Genomic DNA, 7,207 nt, shown 5'->3' with positions numbered 1-7,207 from the left:
AGCCCCCTATATCTATCCTTGTGGAGCCCGGTGTACCTCGCAGAAAGAGTTTTAACAAAGGTAAGTTCTTACCATAAAACTCGTTATTGCATGCAGCAAGCGAATGCACCGGGGCTATTGCACAGATGATATTGAGCGCCGGTCATACACAGATGTATATCTATCTATCTATCTATCTATCTATCTATCTATCTATCTATCTATCTATCTATCTATATGGCACACATGTATATGTCATAAATCTAACACACATACCTTTCAGCACCTGCAGGTTGCTAATGGGCAGGACTGGGTGCCATGTTAGTAGGCACCTCTCACTCACTGCAAAATGCAGTGATTCACAGGTCTATTAGGAGAGGACTGGGATACAATGGAACATGTGTTATTGGCCCCCTAATAACATAGTGCATGCTCTCATAGCCATTGTGAAATGTAAAACAATTATCCCATGTGGTGGTGGTTTCTGGGTATTCATAAAGCTTGTCCTTTGATGCTGCAATAGAAGCTGTGGACTTCCTTCGTGACCCTGCTGGACTGCTTGGCGGTGGAGATCCTCCCTCTCAGAGCTCAGATCTGTGAGCGCGCTGCCCAGCCGGGCCTGCGGCCATTGGAACGACAGAGACACGTCTGTCTCTGGAAAAAAAATGTGGTCAATAAGAGGGGGGTGGGGGGGTGCTACTGTTCTTCTTTGCCAAAAATATATAATTTTCATTAGTCAGCAATTTCCACAAGATCTAACAGATCTCTTTTATTGTCAATATTATTGTCACAAAAAAGAACACAAAATGCAAGCTGTTTTTTTTATAAAAGAAATATCAGTTGTCTCGTCTATCACAACAAAAAATACCTGATTATTCAAAGTTGTTCACAAAATATAATTGCAATACTTTGACGACCCACAGCGTGCTTTCCTAGCTTGGACTTTTCTATTACTTCTTTCTTCAGCAAACTCTTTAGAAACTTTAGAAAAGCCTCTAATTTCAACACTGACATGTCTTGTTCTAGCATAAAACTACACGTTAGCTCCCAGAAGCATTGTCTCTGTTTAGTCTATAGTTGCTGTTTGTGGGAGTACTGTATGTCTAAACAAGCAGATTGGCACCTGGACAAAGCTTCCATGTTGTTACTATGAGCATTACTCTGCCCATGTTTTATAAGGAAAGATTTGCCAAATGTATTTTTAAAAGCTATGGAGGATTCCACTTCATTTAGTTTTATGATCAACACCAACAAAACTTTCTTTAACCCATAACCATGAGTCACAGAACATTTGAGCACAGTATTGAGCACTATAAAATTATTTTCTGCCATTAGTATGAATAGGAGAAGTATTTGCTTCCTTATTGCTTCTATATTCATCCTCTGAGCCAATGTGCTCATCATCTCTCAAAAGAATCATACTGTGACCTTACAGACAGAAACAAATGCCCTTAGTATGCTAAATTCCCTAAGTTTTTGGAGTAATGACCTTCCCGATCCCATCCCGGTTTGTGTCACACTCAGGGGCGTAGCCAGAACTTTGTGAGCCCCATAGCAACATATTGAAGGGGGCCTTGTCCATGTGGTTCAAGAGAGACTCCTTTCTAGAGCATTTGTTCATTGTATGCCACATAATAGTGCCCTGGTGCATTTTCTGAACAATAGTAGTGCACTAGTTCACATTATGTAACATTGTAGGGCTGCCAATACACATTATGCCACACTAAAGTGCCCCCAGTTCACATTATGCCACACTGTAGTGCCTCCACTTCATATTTGGCACATTGCATTGCCCCAATTCATATTATGTAACATTATAATGTCCTCCAGTTTATTTTATACCACATTACAATAAGCCAGTCCAGGAGGTATCCTTTTGGATGGTCGACCATGTTAAGGTTGACAATCATTAGGTCGACATTGAAATGGTCGACATGGACAAATGGTTGACACGTGACAGGTCGACACATGAAGAGGTCGATATGGCTTTTTTTTTAAATAGATTCTTAACTTTTTCATACTTTACCATCCACGTGGACTACAACTGGGAACGGTAACCTTGCCCGCATGAAAGGGGACATGGGGGGTAATTCCAAGTTGATCGCAGCAGGATTTTTGATAGCAATTGGGCAAAACCATGTGCACTGCAGGGGAGGCAGATATAACATGTGCAGAAAGAGTTAGATTTGCATGGGTTATTTTATTTCTGTGCAGGGTAAATACTGGCTGGTTTATTTTTACACTGCAAATTAGATTGCAGATTGAACACACCATGGGGGTAATTCCAAGTTGATCGCAGCAGGAATTTTTTTAGCAGTTGGGCAAAACCATGTGCACTGCAGGGGGGCAGATGTAACATGTGCAGAGAGAGTTAGATTTGGGTGTGGTGAGTTCAATCTGCAATCTAAATTGCAGTGTAAAAATAAAGCAGCCAGTACTTACCCTGCACAGAAACAAAATAACCCACCCAAATCTAACTCTCTCTGAAAATGTTATATCTGCCCCCCCTGCAGTGCACATGGTTTTGCCCAACTGCTAAAAAATTTCCTGCTGCGATCAACTTGGAATTACCCCCCATACCCAAATCTAACTCTCTCTGCACATGTTATATCTGCCTCCCCTGCAGTGCACATGGTTTTGCCCAATTGCTAACAAAAATCCTGCTGCGATCAACTTGGAATTACCCCTATGGTACACTAATTGGGGTTCCTGGTCATGTTATGGAAAAAATGACACCAAAAACAGTTAAAAAATCCATGTCGTCATTTTAATGTGTTGACCTGCCATGTGGCGACCATTTTCATGTGTCGACTATAAGTCCATGTCGACCATGTCTATGTCGACCTTAATATGGTTGACCGTTCATACCAGAACTGGTCCAGGGTATACCAAGATATATTGCAGATCCTAAAGAGCCCCATATACTAGAACGATATGTCTGAGGCTGAAGTCGGAGGCGATTTCCCTTGAACTCTGCTGGGAGTGTCCCGGGAGTGGTTCCATACGATTCCATACGATTTGGTACATTTTGCATGCAATATATCGTATGCAATCCCAGCCATGCCTGCGGGAACTGACATATCACAAGTATAGCACTAACGATCTAGGGGAGCCGATCCGACCCTCACAGGAACGCGCATCGCATCGTATACATATACACCCGAATTCCCTAAATTGGCTAAAATCGGTCATTTTCGTTCTAGTGTATGGGACCCTTTAGGCAAAAGTTTGGTAGGGCACCAATGTATCACCCAGTGGTGAAAAATGTATATAACACATTTAACTTTTGCAAAGAAGGTGGGCCCCTCTCAGCTCTAGGCCTCATAGCAGCTGCACTCCCTGCATCTATGGTAGCTACGCCCTTGGTCATACTCATTCTGCGGTTCTCTTGGAAATGAGAACTGCTGGCCCTCTGCTGCTGACCATACCTGCTGCAAAGGATAAGGTATTCGCTTAAATGAGTAACACAAATGATCTGCCTCCAGAACAAGTTCAAAGAATGGCATACACCGAGCTCAACATGGTTATCTACTGGTGTCGAGACACACACACACACACACACACACACACACACACACACACACACACACACACACACACACACACACAGCACACACACACCCTCCTTATCGTAATTGAGGCCATAGGGAGCCAAGATATAAACACATACAACTGACAGTTGGAACTTGGAAGGAGGACAGAAGAGTCAATCAGAGGGTGATTCGGTCTCTAGGTCGACCACTATTGGTCGACAGTAAGTACATCAACATGGTTTCTAGGTCGACAGGGACTCTAGGTCGACATGTACTAGCCGGTTGACATGACAAAAGGTCGACATGAGTTAAAAAAAATTTCATTTTGTGAAGTTATTTATACTTTACGTTCCACGTGGACTACAATTGGGAACGGTAACCTGTGCCGAGCGCAGCGAGACACCGCGCCCGAAGCATAGCGAGCGAAGTATGCCATGCGAGGGTATACAGTGCACTAATTGGGGTTCCCCGTCACTGTACAAAGAAAACAACACCAAACAAATGTAAAAAAACCTCATGTCAACCTTTTTTCATGTCGACCTAGAGTCCCTGTCGACCTAGAAACCATGTTGACCTACTTACTGTCGACCAACAGTGGTCGACCTAGACACTGTTGACCTAAGTCTATTCTATCTAACATACCACACCCATCAGAGGTGAGACTCAAGCATGAGTAAAGTGATGAGAGGTTGAGAGAGGATGCCACTGACAGGTACTAACATTACCCCATTAGAGCCAGACTTTTTCAGTTTGTGCAGGGGAAAGTTACAGATCTATCAAGCGTGCAAAAGCCCTCTGCTGGTAACAGAAGCTGCTGAGAAACACAAGTAAGTTGGTGCAGAATTTGTGCTTAAAAACATAGAGGTAGAGAGCCCCGATCAGAGCTGGGGCCAGTTGTGGCATCGTACACAAATCAGCTGTTTCCAGTCTATGCATGAGTCTGAGTCGCACTGCTTATGAGCAGTGGCGCATCTACCATAGGTCCAGGGGATGTCACAGGAGCTCAGGGCCCGCCACTCCACCCGCACCAAGTCAGTCACGCTGCAGCACTACAATGCTTCATCTCATCTCCTGAGGCTCTGCCTGTGTATGTGTGTGGCAGAGCGCAGTGAGGAGGAGCCGCTGCAGTATTGGTAGTGGCCGGGAGGGATCGCAGTGACATCGGAGCCAGTAAAGCTACAGCAGTTGGCAGGGGGCAGTATGCACTTTGTTGCCGTCACTGCCAGTTGTTGGGCACTGCGCACCTCCTCCCCTGGGACCGGCCACAGTAGCAGCACTTCCCCACCATGGGGGCCCCGGGCCATGACACCTGTATGTATACACATACCTTGGGGCCCCGGGCCACACCAATCCAGTGTCTCCTCAATAGGCCAACTGCCCGCCCACCTAAGCATCCCAGCCAATACAGTCATAGTGCCCTTCAGTCTCATTCAGCACATTGGTGGTCATTCCGAGTTGTTCGCTCGCTAGCAGTTTTTAGCAGCCGTGGAAACGCTATGCCGCCTCCCACTGGGAGTGTATTTTAGCTTAGCAGAAGTGCGAACGAAAGGATCGCAGAGTGGCTACAAAATAATGTTGTGCAGTTTTAGAGTAGATTCTGTCGAAGTCGAAAAATATTGCAGTACACACATCACGTACAAACTACACACAGATGGCCTCTGTGCGCGTACTTGCTCTGCCGTGCGTGCGCATATTCGCAATTTGCGTATGGTCGCTCCCGCGGTCCTGCGCATTAGTGCGTGGTATGAGTATTTACGGTAGTGTTTGTAGTCGCATGGAAAAGCCATAAAAACACATTACATATTTAATCCAAATAGTGCACAATGTACACATAGTCTCCCTGCATCACACCAGCACAAGTTACACTAGTTTAAATGGTATCAGAACAAAGGGATTCACCTTTACAGGATAGGAGGGGACAGTACTGGGTTATAAGGTGGTGTTTGGTATCCAGCTGTAGGGTATGTTAAGGGCAATATTCCGGTGTTGGTTTGCAGAAGATTGCACGCTCCTGCGTATAGTTATGCGCAGGAGCAGAATATAAACATTAACTGTATGTACTGTGCTCTTGATATGAGGCGGGAACCCAGAGGAGAACATCTACAACTGCACCTGGAACAGACATCGCCCAACTATTCAAACTGACCTATGACCTCTCCTGTACTGTAAATTACCATCCCTGTGTCCAATGGACAAAGAGATTACAGTCTCCATTGTGTTAGGTTTTGGACAAATGTATAAAAAGCCAGCTGCAGGCCAGGTCACTATCACAGACTCTGAAGGTCATCTACCTTGATGACTGAGGACAGGACGGGAAGCGCAGGCGAAACCAAAACGTATGTACCATTGACTGTAGCCATTTTTCTATTGGATTGTATTGTTGTTTATTGTAACCCCCTTTTCAGCAATTATATGTTGGTGTGTCGGAACCCAGCATCTTAAATACAATCTGGTGTCGTGTCTCTTTTCCCTGCTAAAGGTTATAAGTGTATTTCAGTCACACGTGTAGCTGCAAAGTGCTCACGGCGTGTCTTTGGGTGTGTACGCACTGCGTGTACTTTGTACGGCCAGTGCAGTGTTTGTACGCAAAGTGCGTACATGGTACGGGGCTTTGTATGCTAGCGGTGTCATAAGTACGTAGGCTAAGGTTTGATCACAGCGGCCACAGCGGCTCCATTTTAAAGTGTATTTAATGTATTTTTAAAGTGTTGCTTTTAGTCCTGTATGTAAATCGACGTTTACACCTCAGACCTACTCAGCGCTTGCGATCATTTCAGACTATTCAGTTCCTGTTTTGACGGCACAAACCCGCCCAGCGTTCCCCCAGCCACGCCTGCGTTTTTCCTGCCACGCCTGCGTTTTTTCGAGCACTCCCTGAAAACGGTCAGTTGACACCCAGAAACCCCCACTTCATGTCAATCACTCTGCGGTCTGCAGTGCGACTGAAAAGCTTTGCTAGACCCTGTGTGAAACTGCATCGGCCGTTGTAATAGTACGTAGCACGTGCGCATTGCGCCGCATGTGCAGAAGTGCCTTTTTTTTTACTCATCGCTGCACAGCGAACGAATGCAGCTAGTGATCAACTCGGAATGACCACCATTGTCCCCTCTTTTCCAGCTTAGTGTTTGCCCCTCCCATCTCCATTTCACTGCCTCTCTTTTCATCCAGCACAGTGGCATCACCATATATCTCCCTCCTCTGGCCTCTCCAGTCCAGTGGCCCCCACTTGCTCTCTGATCAGCCCATCTCAGTGTCTCACACCCTGCCACCACAGTATCCCCCCCCCTCCCTCCCTATCCAGCCCACATCCCCATTTCACTGCCCCCCAACTAGAACCCCCTGAAACCCAGGATCCACCATATACTGTATATCCTCCCTCCCCCACTAATCCAGTGCACACTAACCCCCCCATCTCAATGTCTGACACCTTGCCAGCCCAGTGTCTCCCTCCCCAACCAGCACCTACAACCCCCTGTAGCAAAACATTGGCAAATAAAATATGTTATTAAACTTTTTTAACGCTCCTTCCTTTATTTGTTTGTTTATTTAAAGAAATTAAAATCAGAGATTGTTAGCATTTATTTGTATTGCGTATAGAGATGAGCGGGTTCGGTTTCTCTGAATCCGAACCCGCACGAACTTCATGTTTTTTTTCACGGGTCCGAGCGACTCGGATCTTCCCGCCTTGCTCGGTT

Source organism: Pseudophryne corroboree, chromosome 6, assembly GCF_028390025.1.
Source record: "Pseudophryne corroboree isolate aPseCor3 chromosome 6, aPseCor3.hap2, whole genome shotgun sequence".
NCBI lineage: Eukaryota > Metazoa > Chordata > Amphibia > Anura > Myobatrachidae > Pseudophryne > Pseudophryne corroboree.
This window is presented reverse-complemented; position numbering follows the sequence as displayed.